The sequence below is a fragment of the Lissotriton vulgaris genome, chromosome 10 (genome assembly GCF_964263255.1).
Source record: "Lissotriton vulgaris chromosome 10, aLisVul1.2, whole genome shotgun sequence".
NCBI lineage: Eukaryota > Metazoa > Chordata > Amphibia > Caudata > Salamandridae > Lissotriton > Lissotriton vulgaris.
This window is the reverse complement of record NC_141698.1, coordinates 1,092,532,310-1,092,551,974: the sequence shown is the minus strand read 5'-3', so window position 1 is coordinate 1,092,551,974 and position 19,665 is coordinate 1,092,532,310. Positions and strand designations below refer to the sequence as shown.

The following is a 19,665-nucleotide window of genomic DNA, read 5'->3' as shown; positions in this document are numbered from 1 at the left end:
AAAGTCCCACAATTTTGCACACCTCTAGTGTGATGCTAAATATACACTGTTTTTTAAGTACCTGGCAAATTATCAATTCCGACCTAAAAGGGCGGGGGAGCATTTGAATGATTTTTCTTTTGAAGAGGGTCAGTTTTATTGACAGAATTATTGGTTAAATGTAATGGACAGACAGATTTTAACTATTCATAAGGTATTAAAGGAAGCACCATCTGTTTTCCCACTCCCTTTCAAGTGAACAACAAAAAAGGAAAAACTAATTTGCTTGATTTTCCAAAAGTAGATAATATGTGGACTTTAGTTCCACATTCTGTTCTTCTTTGTTCACTGGAAGACAACTCTAGATTTACTTACATATTTTATCACATGGTTTACCACAGCCCACACTCGCTTCCACAAACAAGTATAACCGGTCACCTCTCCGAAACATGTGTGAAAAAGGAAGAGTACCATGCATATGTTCCACAAGACAGAATGATGTGTTGAGCACCTAGAAGAGGTGAGGAACACACAACAACTGAGCAGTATCTGAAAGAGTAGAAATATCCAGCATCTTTTGAATATTCTTATGTTAGACTTCAAGTATGCACCAGGAAAATCTATGCACCATTTGTGGATTTTACCCCAACACGTGACATCAGATTGCAACTTTCGACTGCTTTTTCGCTCCATTGCAACCATTTGTTAAGCTACTATTGAAAAAATTTGTGTCACTCAAAACTCTTCTGACCGCCGCAACTCGCCCTGAAATAAACCAGCGATACATCCTTCGAGCGCGCCACCACAGAAACAGAAACCTCCTTGTACCCCAGTCTCACGTAATTGATCACAAGGAGACTTTTTAAAAATGGCCACCAATGGTGTTTTTAAGTCTTTGTTGGAAGACCCCCACCTCTCTCGACCAAGAGTAAGCAGACACATATTCAACATTATTGGTCAGACATCCCCACCCCACTAAAGGACCTAGAATTCAGTCCCCCCTCCAAGACACGACGATGAGATTTGGTTGATACTTCTGTACAGAATGCGCAATATGTTTAATACGGATCTGATCAATTGACAGGGGCATTGGAAATCTAAATATATTTACCAGTTTTCAGAGCTAGGTCTGATGGTTGTTGTGTATCTTTGTTACTGCAGAACCCAATGCAAAAGGTCTATTTTATTTTATGTATGGGTAAGCGAGGCTCCATTTTACTCCTCATGCCACTGCATGAAATCCATCCTTTTTGTATGACAGATGAGGTAATCCTCAGAAACACAGATTTGCACAAACCAATTGGTCCTGCCAGGCTTACTGTACATCTACACCCTTAAATGTTCTGAGTGTACCATAGAAATGGCTGTGCCTCATCAGCGAATTTATGTTCCTAACCGTGCTCAATTTGTAAAACAAATAACTGTCAGGGCTCTCGTTGGAGGCAACCGCAGTGTGGACTACACATAGCCATTGCCATGCTGCCACTGATAGTAACAACACAACTACTAGCAATCACACTCCTACAAATGTGACAGTTCTGACTATTCCAGGCCTTAAAAGCTATAAGAATGAATTGGGCTGCAGGTAGGAGCAATAATCATTGGTAATGTATATTTAATTACTAATTATCTGTTGTATGGTGATCTCCAAATTAACCCACCTTGTGACAGACTGTTACAAACACTGGTGTTGACATTAAAATGCCGGTTCCGAGCACCGGAAACCCCCGGCCCAAATTAACCACTGATTCCTAATACTTGGTACTTACTTATTTGGTTGATATCACACAAATTGCTTTACCCGCACAGTAAAAAAATCAGAAGGTGAGAAGGTTGAATGCTGAAGCAACGCACCAGATACATCAGTTACACGGTAATCCTTAGATGCTTTAAGATGTGTGTCATTCAGCTGATATTTGTCTGGAAAAAACCTTTGAGCAGGAGGATTTGATATTTGAAGGGTCACTTTGAAGATGCTCCGGAAGGGGATGGATTTCAGGTGAATTGGGACATTCCAGACAAAGGACTTCACCGTGTGAAATGAGAGGGACCACTGAGTGGTGTGGGTGTGTGGCTGGTAAAGTACTGTTTGCGGTTGTAGTAAAGAAACACCTGAATGGGGGATAATCTGAATTGATAGGTACTTTAGAACAAGCAGCTCCTGGCAGACTTTAGATGCCTGTGGAAGATGTAGTATGATAAGAATGACTAGGTTGTGAAGATGGTTGGGTGGTTTCTAGGCTGATAAGACACTGTTTTGTTTGCTTGTGATGGGTCCACTAGGGATACACTGGGGGGTGATCCACACGAGGAAGAGGCCAGGCTATGAATGGAAATACATATTAGAATGAGGATTTATGAAAGAGATTTTGTAGACCATGGTCTTCCTTCCTCACCCCTGAAAGAGAAGGGTGAATGGGAAGGGTGGTAGGTTAGAATGGGCAAAGTGTCTACAGTAAATAAAGGTTAAAGACTTTTATTACAGTTTGGGTGGATTAGTGGCTGAACTACGATATTGCCAGCAAGAGGAGGCACTGATTTGTTTTTAAATATCAAATGTTGATTTGCTAAAAAAGTAACCTTTCAAAGTCACGGAAGAGGAGACTCAAAGTATGCTGTCAAAATGAACCTCCAGTCTGTGGTCTGGAAGGGAGGGTGGAGGGGAAGGAAAGAAGTTAGCAAATGAATAGTTTTTAGATGTGGTGAAGATTGGATTCTAACAACAACGTATTAATCATGAGTGTGACTAGGACGGTTGTTTGAGAAGGAGCCAAGAAGGATCTGAAACGTAGGGAATCCCGGGTGGAGGCTACAGAGAGGCAAAGGCAATGAGTCCAAAGCATTGACTGATCCTCAGGCCCCGCCCCCGCAGCAGAAATTAATAAAATATGTGGGCTGAGACACTATAATGATCATAAAAAACAGAGGCAAGGCAGGTAAAAATAAATATGCACAAAAGGGACTTACTTTGTGTTAGAAATTGGGCTTTTAGGTTGTGGGGTTCTCAAGCACTTGTGCACTTCTCAAGGAGAAGCCACAAACCTAGTCAGGGTGTATCACAAAAGTCACTGAATTAATGTGTGCTTCACCCTCTGGTACCACGGCACAAAAGCAGTCAGGCTTAACTTAGAGGCAATGTGTAAAGTATGTATGCAGTACTTAACCTCATGCGCGCTAGCGGAATTCCGCTCCTGCGCTGAGATTTTTTAAAACGCACTTTACGTGACGAGCTGGGCTCGTCATCAGCGTGCGAGGAGGCTACGCCATGACGAGCCCAGCTCGTCATCAGCCTGGAAGGGGTTAACACCTTGGCTGCTGTGACTTTTCCCCTCCTGTGCTGAACTTGCTTGAATACTATAGTTTCATGACAAGGTCAGCTCGTCATAAGCACAGCTCAACCGTGCCTCGTGACGAGCTGAGCTCGTCATGAGCATCAAAAGGGTTAACCAGTAATAAAATGAGAACACAATACAAGAAAAATATTATACCAATTTAGAAACATAGAGTAGAATTTAATAAATTATTGGACATCAAAATGACAAAAATCCAATCATTAGAACTGGAGTTAACTATTTTTTTGTTAAAACTATTGAGCAAAGTGGAAAGTTATGGCCAACTACTGTAGAGCACAGTTCAGATACATGAAGTGGATTGGGCCCAGTCTCCGCTTACCTTCAACCTCAAAAGAAATTTTCAGAAGGAATGACTCAGAAGGTAAAGTTCAGAGGGGAAAGGCAGCCGGGGGTGTTCGAGGAGAAGATGTTCTCCCCAGAAAGCTGCTGGACTAAGTCTCTTTTTTGGAAGTCAAAAATATCCAACGGGACAAAGCTGCAGGCGGTAGGGAGGGCTCTACAAGGCCAGATACCCTTCTGAAGACGAGCAGCTTCTCCGCAGCACATTTGTTGCTGCGGAGAAGAACGTAGTGGGAGCTACTGCAAAGTCAGGCTGCCAAGCGAAGCACCTTGGGTGGATTGGTGAGCAGATAGGTCCTGGTTTTCTGTCGCTTCTGTGGGAACTTTTTGGCTGAAAAAATTCCAAGTCCCACGTTTTGCTGTTGGGCACCTTTCCAAGGGTCCAAGACTGGGTGGGCACCACTTGCAGGGTAAGACTCACTTCAGGCAGGGTCCACGTTGTTGGAGCTTGATGTGTTCCTGTAGCTCTAAACAGGAGGCCATTCATCTAGCCCTTAGAGTCACTCTGGTAGTCCTGAGGTAAAGCTGCAAGGCAGTCCTCGAGCAGTGAGGCAAACCTCTGAGGGTTCAAGGCAGGCTTCAGCCGCAGGGCAATCCTCTGAAGTGCAGGACAGGTCTCCTGATTGTCCTGTGCAGGTTTAGGAGTGAACTGATGAGCTTTTAAGTTGAAGACACTTCTGGAGTTGTACCCCACAAATGGTTCTGGAATTTCCTACCTCCTTGCCCACAGTCCAAAGGTTCACACAAGGTTAGAGTGAAGTTCTTTGTGAGAGGGGGCTCCTTTGAAAGGCAAGTGGGGCTGTGCACAGCTCCATCGCTCAGGTCCTGGCAGGATGGCTCATCATGCCGTTACCTAAAACCTCTTTTTGTTACTGTGTGGGAGGAATACACAATGGCCAACTGCCAGCCACCCCTACTATTGTGACACAGAACACAGGCTGCAGACACCAAATGATGAACGCAAGAACATGATTCACTCAGAAAAAGAATGCACACCCCAATCTTTTGTCTTAGTCTGAAACAACGCTCTCAGGCTGAATTTAGTAGCGTGCTTCTCCTGATTCGCACTCTGTCCGCGCACGATGATTACTGTGCAAGAAACTGGTAAACCGGGTTGTTTAACAGATGCACGGTGCACAGCCTAACAGTCGCGCCCATCGGCCCTTGTAGCTCCATATTTAAGTTTAAACAAAGTCCTCATTTCCTACCCAATCTTGTCCTCTATTTTTAATCCACTTTTTAAATTAAAATGTAAACAAGATGAGACGTAAATATTCAAATCTTCCATGCATATCAAGAATAATCTCTTCTTCAGTGGTAACTGTAAAACATTTAAAGAAAACGTCCCATTATGATCAACATTAGAAAATCATATCTCCCCCGCATTATAAACACACTGTAAAACGTACCCTGAAAATAATACACGTTGCTACTAAAAAGGTTCCAAAGTAATCCATCTGTGCAAACCATGCTTAATATTATACCGACCATTATTCACCAGCAATTAAAATAACATGCTGCTCCATCAAATAAAAATGTGACTTACAATCTGCATGTAAATAAAGAAAGTCTGGTATACACCCGTTACAACGCAACTTTTACTCCGCACTACCATTACAACGCAGGCATTACAACGCATGACATTACAACGCATTGCGCTGGGGGGCGCTCTAGGATAAGAGGTAAGTTTAATTTACTATCCAACACCTTCCCTAGGGTCCACGGGGACTGGAGTTAGAATAGTAAATTATACTTACCACTATCCAGCACCTCAAAGCGCTATGCGTTGTAATGGTATGCGTTGTAAAAACCGCGTTGTAATGGTATGCGGAGTAAAAGTATGCGTTGTAACGACATACATCCAGAAAGTCTACCAACGATCGAATAAAGCTAGCACATTACTCCGCCGCCTTCCTTTACGTGCACGATTAGCCTCTCCCTAACCTATTACACCTGAAAACAATTTAAGCCTTGTGACCCCGATAAACGTCCCTCTACCTACAACCAAAATAAAAGAAATATTCACCCTGCCTAAAACAAGTGAATACATTTGCGATACACAAGAATACATATGGTATCGTGTGAATACAAGAGAATATAATCAATGTACTAATATTGTAAAAACCTAAACAATTAAAACATCAACAAATACATAAACCATGATTAGTGCAGAGGCGGATCGTGCGCGCGAAGGAAGGCGGTGGAGTAATGAGCTTGCTTTATTCGATCGTTGGGGACTTTCTTTGTTTACATGCAGATTGTAAGTCAAATTTTTATTTGATGAAGCAGCATGTTATTTTAATTGTAGGTGAATAATGAACAGTATAATATTAAGCATGGTTTGGGTTTGCACAGATGAATAATTTTGGAAAGTTTTTAGGAGCAACATGTGTATTATTTTCAGGGCAAGTTTTACGGTGTGTTTACAATGCAGGGAAGACATGGTTTTATAACGTTGATCATAATGGGACATTTTCTTCAAATGTTTTACAGTTACCCCAGAAGAAGAGATTAATCTCGCAAATGCATCGGGTTAAGTTGTTAAGATCGAGACATATGCTGTTACAAATTGAGGGATATACCACTGTGGATTGCAACATTTTGGAAATATCTGAGTGAATAAAACACGGAAGATTTGAATATTTACGTCTCAGCTTGTTTAAATTTGAATTTAAAAAGTTGATTAAAAAAGTGTACAAGATTGGTTAAAAAGTGAGGACTTTGTTTGAATTTAAATATGGAGCTCCCAGGGCCGATGGGCCCGACTATTACGTTGTGCACCATGCATCTGTTAAACTACCCGGTTTACCAGCTTCTTGCATATGGCAAGAAAATGCCAACTTTCTTAAAATAGCATTTTCAGAATTGTGACTTAAAATCCAACTTTATCATTCAAGAGGATTTAAAAGTAAAATATTTTGGTAATCAACTATGACATTTCTACCTGTTCCTAAACAAAGTTATTTGTTATTAAATGCAACACTGTAAGCCAATGGTTTCCTATGGGAGAGGTAAGACTCGCAGTGGTGAAAAATAAATACATTTGTGAGATTTTCCGTACCAGGACATGTAATACTTAAAAGTGTATGTCCATTCTTTTCTAATTCAATGCACCATGCCTGAAGGGCTGTTTATGGACTTCCTTAGGGGTGACTTATATGTAATAAAAAGGGAGTTTGAGTTTTCGTCCTGGCAGATGGTTTATTTCGCCAGGTCGAATTGACACTTTAAAACTGTACACAGGCTGCAGCAGCAGGCCTGAGACATGTTTTAAAAGGCTACTTACATGGGTGGGACAATAAGTGCTGCAGGCTCCCCATTAGCATTTTATTTTTAGGCCCTGGGTACATGTTGTACCAATTACTAGGGACTTACAAGCACATTAAATGTGCCAATCAGGTGTAAACCAATGTTGCCATGCTTTAAGGAGTGAGCACAAGCACATTTGCCCTGATTAACACTGGTAACGAGTTCTAGAACACACTAAAGCAAATTTCACCAAACAAGAGGAGAGAAGACAAAAGGTTTGGGTGAAAGACCATGCTAAGGCTGACAGGTCTACCAGTTTGGTGGAACTAGTCCTAAAGATCCAGAGAGAAGTTGGATTCTATTAAGACCGACTTTATTCTTTCCAGTCTATAAATTAGCAGCCAATATATATTGCGTATATGTATATGGTATTTTTATAGCACAACCATAGGCCAACAGGCAATGGACACCCGGGGTCCATCAGTGAACTGACTCTCTGGTAGGCTCCTTCACACAGTCGTTCTTGACCCACTGAAGCTTTTCTGGCTGCCTCTTCAACTTGGAGCTGCAGTTTATGCAACTTAGAACCACACGCAGCTCTATCCACTTCACGGGCAATGTGTGAATCGACCTGGAAGACCTAAATCGGCTTCAGCTCCTTCCTCTCTAGATGCTGTAACTTCTGCAAACCAGATGTTCAACAACCTTCTGCACCATGGGGGACCTTGACGTCGGCCCACCTGCTCTCAGGTTTGATGCCTCCTCCTAAGCATAATTTGTTGGCTTCAAATAATGAATGGGAAACCTTTAAAGAAACCTCTGTATACCTGTGTACTGGACCGTGGAGCTCATATCACCAGGAAAGTGTCTCAGTCCTATCCTCCACCTTGAACAGATTTGAAGCTGATTGAGATCAAGAATCAATAAACAAGTCACCAGGCCAACATGGACAATGTTCAGCACAACTGATATAACAGAGCCTCCCAAATGCTACCCTAGGTGTCAGTGCTAACAAGGTAGACGTGCGCAAAACAATCCGCCAGTACTAAAAAAAAGGTGAGGCATTGCCAAGAGATCTGAGGGCCAAGGTTGGTTTCTCAGTACATTGTCACAAGTTTGTCTAAGTGTCAGAAAGAGCCAGTTGTGTTTGTTTTTATTCCGCACTGCTGCTCCTTTGTGAGAAAACAGCCGAACAACGAGTCAACAACCACAGACTGAAATGGACATTTTTGGGGAAAAAAGGCCCGTCATAACAGAAGGAAAAGGAACCAATTTAGTCACCTCTTTGGTTGTACCGCTCCTGGAGTTCCATTCACTGGCCTTCCTTAGAGAAACACTGAAATAAATCCCTCAGAAATTGACCAAACAATTTAAACTCTCAGATCAAAAATATCAGAAATAATGAGCAAAAATCAAATTCTAGAACATCAAGCGGAGGAGGCTGAAGGGGTCTCTCTGCTTCAACAGCAGACTGATTGGCTTCCTGGAGAGGGTAAAATGCCAGATGCAATTAGATTTACGGAAAGCTGTTTGTTGCTAACCATTGAAATACCAACACTATCCATTTTTAATTAAAAAGGGTGTGTATGGTCCTAACAAAGAACAATCACTCCTGCTGAGCAAACATATTTATTGACAAGATACTGCAGCAAGGAAACAGAACAGTCAACTCATGCATAAATCTTCCAAACTGCTGATGGCTCTTGATTATAAAATGTGTCCCACAAAGACATAAACCTTTTAACCTGTAAAGGCAAACATCACAAAAAGCACATCAGAAATATATGCAAATGTATCCAGAACACCTCAAGGGCACACATAATGCAAAAAACAATCTTCTTTGATGACCAAAAGAGAGCAGAAAAATGGTTTCGGGAGTCGAGTGACAACTGAGTGAAGCAGAAATGTTTCACATTGAGAAGAAATAGCAGGAGGGCAGACAAACAATTGTATATCAAGAGCCACGGACTGCGAGCCGATAGCTCATGAAGTCCATTAACGCATGTGACACGTCTCAATAACGTAGAGATAGTGACAAGGCAACTGATGGACTCAGTGCAAGATTTGCCTTTGGGGCACACGGAAAACGAATGCAGTTTTCCTCATTTGATGATCTGGACAGGGAATGTCCGTGATCGCCTTGCGATGTTGCGTGTTCGTTGATGCCATGATTGAGAACACGTCTTGCAGCATAACATATGATTCCATCAGTAATCAGATGTATTGTTTTAGCACAGAAGTAAGCTTCTCTGGCTCTATATTATAGCACGGATGTGGCCCTAGGAGGCAGTGGTCTAACCTGGGGGATTGGAAACCCTTTGTGGCGACTACAATCCTGGAGTGCGGAAATGATGTCTATAGCCCTCATCGACACAAACTAAGGAGGGGTATAACCTGGGAGTTCAGGTGAGCTGGAAAGTATCTATAAATGTACACCAACTGCAAGTTGCTGATGTGTATGGATCAATAAGTGGCCAATTTCATGAACTATTGTAGTGTGATGAGTTCAAGATGTGTCAGGTGGTGGCGTAGGTGGGCACCAGCATTTATTTTTGAGGACTACGGATTTTTTTTCCTGATCGGACTTCGACCAAGAACAAGAGAGAGACGGAGAAAAGGGAGCAAGAAGGAGAAGGAACAAAACTAAAAAAAGGGAAAAAGAAAGGATGAAAAAAAACCTGAAAGGGACAAGGAGACTAGGATGGTGGAAGAAAGAGACATGATGTGGACTCAAGTCTACTCAGCCTTGATATGTAGCAATCTCCGCATTCAGTGGTGCCGGTGGCATTACTTTGGGTACCCCATGTCTTGTCTTGCATGACAGATTAAGCTCTACTGTAGTGGCAGCTTTTGTGTGTTGTAGAAGCCAAATGGATGTATGGGCCCAGGTTTGTTCCTGGTGATGGGAAGTAGAATGAGGCGGGAGGCAGGGGTGAGCTATGGACCCCACTACACAAGATGGAGTCTGAATGATGGAAATTTACAGATATAGGTAGGGAGCCTGGAGGAGGGGGTGGGGGAGTGGTAGAACCACATTAGGCAACAATGGGGCACATGTATTAAAGACTTGGGGGAGTAGGTTGTACTTTGAAAAGAAACACACCTGACCGTGGAGGAAGAAACAGATGTAGTTTGAAAAATTGAAAGTCTTTATTTCTATTTACCCACTTTATGCAAGACAAGTGATGACGCAGGTGGTGAGTGTCAAATCCTTCTCAGTGCAAATAATGTGTATTTAAGATGAACCCTGGGCATAGTTCGCATAGTTGCGATTCGCGTAGCTACGCGAAGTGCACTTCGCACTATGCAAGATACGCGTAGCGCTACGCGAACTGTGTAGTGCACTGTACGCGATGATTGCACAGTGCCGGATGCTTGTCCGCACTGTGCAATCATTGAAAACGGCATCTTGCACAGTGCAAGCGGTCGTTTTCTGACGCTCAAGCAGAGTTTTACTCGAGCAGCAGCTTTCTCAGCGTGGGCTGGTAGTTTCTCATCGCGAGCGGTCGCGACCATACGCAACCACTCGCAATGAGAAAACAGACCTCCCCATGTTGAGAATCTCGCCTGGAGGTTTATTTTCCTCGTTGCTGATCGCGAACGAGGAAAAAGTCTCGCCGGGATGTCATTTTGCTCGCTCGCAGTAGCCAACTGGACATTGAGGACCGCGAGCGTGCAAAAAATGGCAACTACGCTACGCTACGCGATTTTGCACTGTGCTACGTGCAATTCACGTAGCCCGAAGTAGCACAAACTACGCAAACTTAACGAGCGTAGCGTAGTTTGCCGCCCAGGGTTATTTAATATGAACTTCATGTATTAAAATCCACAGTAATCCACTTAGGCATACTTAGAAATGGTTTAAAACATTACTCTAGTGCAGGTAAATAAAACACATATACAATTTATGATACCATAATTTAACAATAATGACACAGCACATAGGCAATCATTTGTTAAATAAGTAGGATTTGGGCGCTTGCTGGACTGCTGTAAGAACTAATCGCATCGCATCTAATGCTTTGCATTTTTGTAGCGCATACTACCCCTGAAGAGGCGTTGAAGCACTTTGCACTGGCAGCATGCTTCGCTATAGCATTGATGAGCTGACATTGCTTCAAAAGCTACTTATGTAACTGTGAAAGGCATTTGTGGGGAAAAAGTGGATGAAAATGTATGATTGGGTGACATGATTTACTAAGGGCAGAAGGTTGAGGTCAGGCCGCCCATTGTAAGTATTGTGGCTATTAGCTGCAGAGGATGTGAGTCCTTCATAAGTAATAATGCCACAAATGTGTTTTTTACTGGGAACCAAGTGCCACGTTGTAGTACTTGACTCTCTCACGGTAGGAGAGCAGAGCAGTTTAAGGCCTACTCGGTAGAGGTGCTATGAGCAGGCACCCCCAGCTCACTTGTATGCAACCACAACACTCAATAAAGTGTTGTCCATTAAGTACTTTTCTAATGAAAAGAAAAAGTACTTTATCACACTCAGGCACTACTAGATAGGAAACATTAACGGGTCTATTTATCAAAAGGTTGCCTTACCCTTGCGTCACGCAACTGGGCGCAAGAGCAGGACAACTCTTTAATTGGGTTTATCAAGCCATGAAAGTCCACCTTGCATGGCCCTGAGTGGTTTGATAAATCTAGAGCATCTAAAGTAACGCTGCTGCGTTGCATTACTCTGCCCCAGCGAGGCATTCTGTGGGTGTTGCGCGGGTGTTCCCACGCAACATCCATGGATTTTGGTGCATTCCCAGATTTACCAACCGATGGCAACTAGTCAAATGCTCTGCATCCCACGGGAGGCGTAAGGAGGAGAAATATCTTTATTTCTCCTGTTGTTTTCCTCTTTCTATGCAGGTTGCATTCTGCAGCACCCATAGAAGGAGAAAAAGGCTTCAGGGGATAGTTTTTGTGCAGGAATGTACCCCTTCCTGCACAAAAACAGTCCTGCTTACAATGCCAGGCCCCTTTGTACATAAGGGACCAGTGCCATTGGCCCCACACAGAGCCATCCTACCCCCCCGGGCCAGTTGGAGTCAAAGTGCTTCAGTTCATCTTCTCAGTAGGGTTGGGTGGTTGCTCCCAGCTGGACATTGTTTCGTCATCGTTGCTCCCAGATCCAATGTCTTCTGAAGTATCTCTCTCTTTGCCGGGGGCTTTTAAGTGAGGTTGGAAAGGTAGGCTCTTCTGTCCAATCGTAGGGTGCCACATTATTACAAAATACAACCTAAGCCCCCACACCCACGTGGGCTCCTAGCGCATGCCGAAACATGTTGCCACTTTATAAGGGGTACAACTAAACAACTATATTCAGGAAACCGCTCATTTTTCACGTTTTTATTTATGCCCCAGGTACCCTACTAATATACATATTGTTTGGCTATACGTGAAGGCATTTTTACTATCAATCACCTGGATCCCTGCATGACCAGCACTTGCTTTAGATAAAAACTCCCATCACATCTTTGGTTGAGTCCACCCAGATAGTACCATCTTACCTGGGGGTGGATAGACGCCTATGATGAAGCTTCTCGCGATAAGTGAGTGAGGCGTCTACTCCAATATCATTGGATACCCCATAGTCTAAAGATTAAGCAGAGGGAAACCAACATACCCCTTCGGGGCCCAATTTACCTCCTTCTTCTTCTCCTCTAGGATAGGCTTGATATCCTAATGGAAATTCATGCTGCAGCAGTTGCTCATATGTGATACGATTGTATTTGGGAGATTACAACTGACCTGCTTTCACTCTTTATTGTGAAAAAGAATCTCTGAAGGGACCCTTCCATGACAGGCTACCTGAGTGCACATACTGGGCTCAGTTGAACAGTTGTCCCATACTCTCAGCTGGTTCATGTGTACTCATGTGTTTGTGTGTAACCAGCCCAGAGCCTCTTAACCAAGTTGCACAGCAGCAGACCTTATCTTAAAAAGAGGACACTGGAGATTAGCACACTCTGTCCATTTTCCCAGAATTTAGAATGAACTAAACTCAGGTAGTGAGAGGCACTCCCAGTAAAAGTCCAAAATCCGAGCAGTCAGAAAGCGAAAAATCCAGGGGAATTAAGTAGGTGAAACCCACTTTGTTACACCCATTATTTAGGATAACACCACATCTTGCATGGTGGAGGATGTAAAGTAAGTTGAAACAAAAATTGGATTCATTACACAAAGAACACATGAACCCATGGGGGCCTCAGAGGAAAAACGTCACTGACAGTTCATGAGTTAGGAATTTGACCTGTACTGGTTTGAAGGGGCAAATCACATCCCATCTCAGACATTTCAATGAAATGACTACCAGTTGACATGGCACCATGTCACTAGGGACCCATATTCCAGTTCAGTTTTTCTTTCTACTATCAGTGTCTGGGTTTAGGGGGTCAGTCCTTCACCTCTTTCGTGGATGCTCTGAGGAAGGGGTGGGCACTTCCAGAAACCACAATGTTTGCCCTTGGACTAACACGAATTAAAAAGAGGAAAGTTCAGTCTGACGGTATGTGTAGGAAGTAGCCCATACATGCAAATAAACTCCAATTGCATTATCCCAATTGTAGAGCACTTCTTGCAAGGCTGAGGATTTGGATCTGGGTAAGACCCTGCTAGGAGTAGAGCGTGTGCTGAATAAACTGGACGATAGCTATAGCTGGCTCAACAGGAGCTGTGCGGGAGCAAAAGCAAAGAATCCAACAACAGGAGCAAGCCAGTGGAGTTGCAACACATTGGAACACTGATGAGAGGATGTGTACATACTGGTAGAACAGAAACCACCCAACAGGAAGAGGGTGGTCTATAAACAGGAACTATCTAAGAGGAAGGGGCTGCTCCCTGAACCAGAGCCCCCAGGCAGGAAGGGGCTGGACCATAAACAGGAACCACCTGACAGGAAGGGGCTGGACCCAGAACAGGAACTAACTGGCAGGAAGGAGCTGGACCCAGAACAGGAACCACCTGACAGGAAGGGGCTGGACCCAGAACAGGAACTAACTGGCAGGAAGGAGCTGGACCCAGAACAGGAACCACCTGACAGGAAGGGGCTGGACCCAGAACAGGAACTAATTGCCAGGAAGGGGCTGGACCATCAACAGGAACCACCTGACAGGAAGGGGCTGGACCCAGAACAGGAACTAACTGACAGGAAGGGGCTGGACCCAGAACAGGAACTAACTGACAGGAAGGGGCTGGGCCCAGAACAGGAACCACCTGACAGGAAGGGGCTGGACACAGAACAGGAACCACCTGACAGGAGGGGATGGGCCCAGAAGTGGAACTAACTGCCAGGAAGGGGCTGGACACAGAACAGGAACCACCTGACAGGAAGGGAATGGACCCAGAACTGGAACTAACTGACAGGAAGGGGCTGGACCCAGAAGTGGAACTAACTGACAGGAAGGGACTGGGCCCAGAACAAAAACCACCTGACAGGAAGGGGCTGGACCCAGAACAGGAACCACCTGACAGAAGGGGCTGGACACAGAACAGGGACCACCTGACAGGAAGGGAATGGACCCAGAACTGGAACTAACTGACAGGAAGGGGCTGGACCCAGAAGTGGAACTAACTGACAGGAAGGGGCTGGGCCCAGAACAGAAACCACATGACAGGAAGGGGCTGGACCCAGAACAGGAACCACCTGACAGAAGGGGCTGGACACAGAACAGGAACCACCTGACAGGAAGGGAATGGACCCAGTACTGGAACTAACTGACAAGAAGGGGTTGGACCCAGAACTGGAACTAACTGACAGGAAGGGACTGGGCCCAGAACAGGAACCACCTGACAGGAAGGGGCTGGTTTTTAGAAACGGACATATTGAAATGTTGTTCATGGGTTGAGGCCATTTTTAATGGCCTTGGTTGTTTAGTGGCAGTCATAAGGCAGAGTTTAAGTTTAGTCCCCTTCTAAGGAAGCAGCTGATGTTTGTTGGACTCTGTGTTTGGGGGTCATATTAGAATCGCGAAGGGGGGTGGACTGAAACGCCTCTCTTCTAGCCATGCTCATTGCTGGCTCGGAACCATAACTTCTGCAATCTATTATAACCTATACCTTTACCGTAATTACTTCATTTGAGGTGAAAAAGGACTGTAAACTATGGACTGCATTTTTTAATAAAATCCTATGACTTGAAGCGGAATATGGTGTCTAAAAGACCAGGATAGGACCAGGACCAGGATAGTTAGGATGTGACCTTCCTAGGGGTGTGTGCAAAACGTGTCTCTAAACAAAATGAGATCACGTCTGCTGGAGAGAGTATGTGTAAGTTCAGCTGTCAAAAATTGCATGCAAAATGCTCTTCGCCTATTCAAATCCCAGAGCTTCTGAGGAACAGCATTTAATGCGATAGAAGTAACGCCTCCTATTTACAGTGCAACAAAGCCGCAACTCTGCAATGCGAGAGAAGGCATTTTAATTCACATTTCCAGGCTCTGCATGCGCGGGGAACCCTCCAGATCAGGATGAACCGTGAGCAATGTGCGCACGGCTGGTCTCACCGAGGCCGCAGCTGGGGGCACAGAAGCGTGGGGTAATGCGTGACACACGGTGTGCGGTGCATTGTGCAGCACAGCTGCAGTCCTGGGCATCCCTGCCCTTGGAATGGGGGGGGGGGGGGGGGGGCAGACTAGCACTCTATGAAATGAGCGTGTGTGAGACTGCCCCAGTGTGGCTGCTCACCACCTAGAGGTGGGTGGGTGCGCCTTTCCAAGAGACGTCTCTCACCTCCCCCAGGGACGGTCTGAAGATGGATCCTCTGATTACTTATCAATAATCATTACACTGATGATCTCAGTCCTCTTATATTTCTGTTTCAAAGAAGAGAGATGAACTGGGATGGAGATGTCATGTCAGGACTGCTCAAGGGATACATGGATGTGACAGGCCAGTGTTTGAAGCCCTGTCTCTCTACTTTTTCTTTTTTTACATTGTTGATTATCTTATGTACTCTGCTTTTTTAATCATAATTCTGGCCTCCACTAGGATCTTGGGCGTGTTTTTCCTCTTTTCCACGTGTGCTTCTGGTAAAGGGGCCGCGTATGCACGCGTTCTGCTCTGTGCAGGGGTGCACTGCTATGATCAAAGGGACGTGTCAAAAGTGTCCTTATTTGTGTGTGTAAAAAGTCCTTTTCAAGCACCATGTAACTTTGAAAATGGACATCCAGAGAAGCTTTTGTTTTCCATCCCTGTGTCCTGTCTGACTACATGTGCTGGACTCTGCCAACCTGATGCCCACAGTCCGGGCGTCCTCCAACATAAATAAAAGAAGACCCTTCTGTCTCCCTGATAATAGAAGCTGTCTACTCTTAACCAGACTTGAAGACATCTTGCTTTTAGGAAACTGTTGAAAACTGTTTTGTTTCAAACGCAGCACCTTCTCTAGAGTTCTTGTGCATCCACTCACTATCTGCCATTTGCTGAGCGCAGACATACTGCTCCGGGAGTCGATTCTAGCGCTATACAAACCAACAAATAAATAAATAAAAGGTGTATTCCATTTTGCTGAAATTAATTAATCCAAAATTCAAGACCTAGTTTATGCCTCTGCAATATGTTTTTGTGGAGGTTACTTCTGTTAAATATTCTATATTCAAAGTCAGCAGTCTGGTAGCCCAGTGCACCAACAACAGGCCCACAGACACATGGCTGTGACTGTCTTGGAAGTATGGGCCTGATTAATCCGCCACCGGCAGCCTGCCGATGGTGGATTCCCCACCAACTTGCGGCCATTCTCCGCTCGCCAAATTAGGATGGCGGGTAGTTTACTGAAAGTTTGGAAGTCGTCCGCCATGGGTCCGCCACAGACAATCGTTCCACTTGCCTGGCGGACCCAGAAAGCATACCTGAATGGTGGCGGTGCCTAGCAGGCATCGTCCACCATATTAGGATGCTTCTTCTCCGCCAGCCGTGGATGGCGGTTCAACCACCATTCACAGGCTGGCGAAGATTGCATATGGGGGCCCGTTGCCGCCCCCCCCTTGTGTTTGGGGGAGGTAGATGTGCACTGGGGGGATTCCACCGTTTCCCACCATGAGGTGGCAGGCACCATGTAGTGCCTGCCACGTAGTGCAGGGAATTGCAAACAGTGCATTTTGAACATTGCGGCAAGTGTTGCAGCCAGCAGCACCCCGTCGTAATGTTAGAGAAACACGATGCGACCGCCATGGTGGCGGTCGCATCTCAATCTCATGTGCGGGACCGCTGCTTTACAGGCAGCTGGTCCCAAGCCCTGCAACGATCGACCGCCATCTTTTCCAATTCGTGCCGAAAAACAAAGTTGGCTTGGTACCAGTTCTCTTCGAGAAAGCAACCTCTGGACTGCTGTTTTAGCGCCCTTACATGCACATTTGTGGTAATACCCTGCCCCATGTCCTTCCAAACTCCACACTGGTACCTCTTAAGGGCATCCGACACACCACAGCGCGTCTCATCCAGGGCCGAAGAAATATGATCACATTGTTGCTCGCACCGTTTACAAAGCCAGCTACATCATTTACACAACCACGATGACCAGCAGCCTTGCTTATCTCGCAGTCAGGATCTATGGTGGTTATCAGCACTGCCGAAGGCAGGCCACCATCACACTGCAGAATAAGGAAAAGGGCACAAGGCAGCCGGCCTTTCCCACCCATGCACTCAGAATCTGGAACAGCATCCCTGTATCCATCATGAGCATCCCAGTGTGGCTTTAAATTAGGGAAGAGTTGAAGATGCACAATTTAAAGAACACTAATCACAATGCAGTGACCGTCCACAAGCCGGCATCCTCGCCTATCACTAGTTTACTTTATGCTCCTCTTTGACCTTGTACAGTGCTCTGCTGCCTTTTGATAGCTTTGCACTATGGAAATGCCACATAAGTATGCACATACCACAATTTGTGATTTTCGCTTTCAGTGCACAATTGGGCATCTGGCTTCTAACACTTGCAATACGATATTCCTCTATTTTTCTATTTTTAAAGAAGGATACACTAATTATGCAGGCAATTCTGCTTGGTTCATTCTCTGTGTAAAGGGACACTAATTAGAAAGTCAATTAAGTTCTACTTTGCTAAAAAAAAAACAGTGCTTGATTTTCAGACTGCCGCTACCGCCGCCAACCCCCCCCCCCCAATTGTTCAGTTGCTGACTGCACGAAGGAGAACATAGAGGAGTCACAGCAGGCCAGTGCCTCTGAACGCCAGCGTCATGTGGTGTGTCTGACATGTGTGAGGGTCTTTCCAAGGCCAGTGCTTCTGAACGCCAGTGTCATGTGGTGTGCATGACATGTGCGATGGTCTATCCAAGGCCAGCACCTCTGAACGCCAGCGTCATGTGGTGTGCCTGACATGTGAAAGGGTCTCTACAAGGCTAGTGCCTCTGAACGCCAACGTCATGTGATGTGCCTGACATGTGCAAGGGTCTGTCCAAGCCCACTGCCTCGGAACGCCAGTGTCATGTGGTGTGCCTGACATGTGCAAGGGTCTAGCCAAGGCCAGTGCCTATCAACGCCAGCATCATGTGGTGTGTCTGACATGTGCGATGGTCTGTCCAAGTCCAGCACCTCTTAATGCCAGCATCATGTGGTGTGCCTGAAACGTGCGAGGATCTGTTCAAGGCCTCTGCCTCTGAATGTCAGCATCATGTGTTGTGCCTGACATGTGAAAGGGTCTCTCCAAGGCCAGTGCCTCTGAACGCCAGCGTCATGTGGTGTGTCTGACATGTGTGAGGGTCAGTCCAAGGCCAGTGATTCTGAACGCCAGCGTCATGTGGTGTGCATGACATGTGCGATGGTCTATCCAAGGCCAGCACCTCTGAACGCCAGCGTCATGTGGTGTGCCTGACATGTGCAAGGGTCTCTACAAGGCTAATGCCTCTAAACGCCAGCGTCATGTGATGTGCCTGACATGTGGGAGGGTCTGTCCAAGGCCACTGCCCCGGAACGCCAGTGTCATGCGGTGTGCCTGACATGTGCAAGGGTCTAGCCAAGGCCAGTGCCTATCAACGCCAGCATCATGTGGTGTGTCTGACATGTGCGATGGTCTGTCCAAGGCCAGCACCTCTGAATCCCAGCATCATGTGGTGTGTCTGACATGTGTGAGGGTTTATCCAAGGCCAGTGCCTATCAACGCCAGCATCATGTGGTGTGCCTGAAACGTGCGAGGATCTGTTCAAGGCCAGCACCTCTGAATGTCAGCATCATGTGTTGTGCCTGACATGTGAAAGGGTCTCTCCAAGGCCAGCACCTCTGAATGTCAGCATCATGTGTTGTGCCTGAAATGTGAAAGGGTCTCTCCAAGGCCAGTGCCTCTGAATCCCAGCATCATGTGTTGTGTCTGACATGTGTGAGGGTTTATCCAAGGCCAGTGCCTATCAACGCCAGCATCATGTAGTGTGCCTGAAACGTGCGAGGATCTGTTCAAGGCCAGCACCTCTGAATGTCAGCATCATGTGTTGTGCCTGACATGTGAAAGGGTCTCTCCAAGGCCAGCACCACTGAATGTCAGCATCATGTGTTGTGCCTGACATGTGAAAGGGTCTCCCCAAGGCCAGCGCCTCTGAATGTCAGCATCATGTGTTGTGCCTGACATGTGAAAGGGTCTCTCCAAGGCCAGCGCCTCTGAATGTCAGCATCATGTGTTGTGCCTGACATGTGAAAGGGTCTCTCCAAGGCCAGCACCACTGAATGTCAGCATCATGTGTTGTGCCTGACATGTGAAAGGGTCTCTCCAAGGCCAGCGCCTCTGAATGTCAGCATCATG

At 45.6% G+C, this 19,665-nt stretch overlaps 1 protein-coding gene across 2 annotated transcripts in view; it reads left to right on the top strand.

The window, feature by feature from the left end:
• KCNH8 (potassium voltage-gated channel subfamily H member 8) overlaps nt 1–19,665 on the top strand; it is a 960,407-nt gene that overhangs the window by 853,552 nt on the left and 87,190 nt on the right. The window lies entirely within an intron of this gene.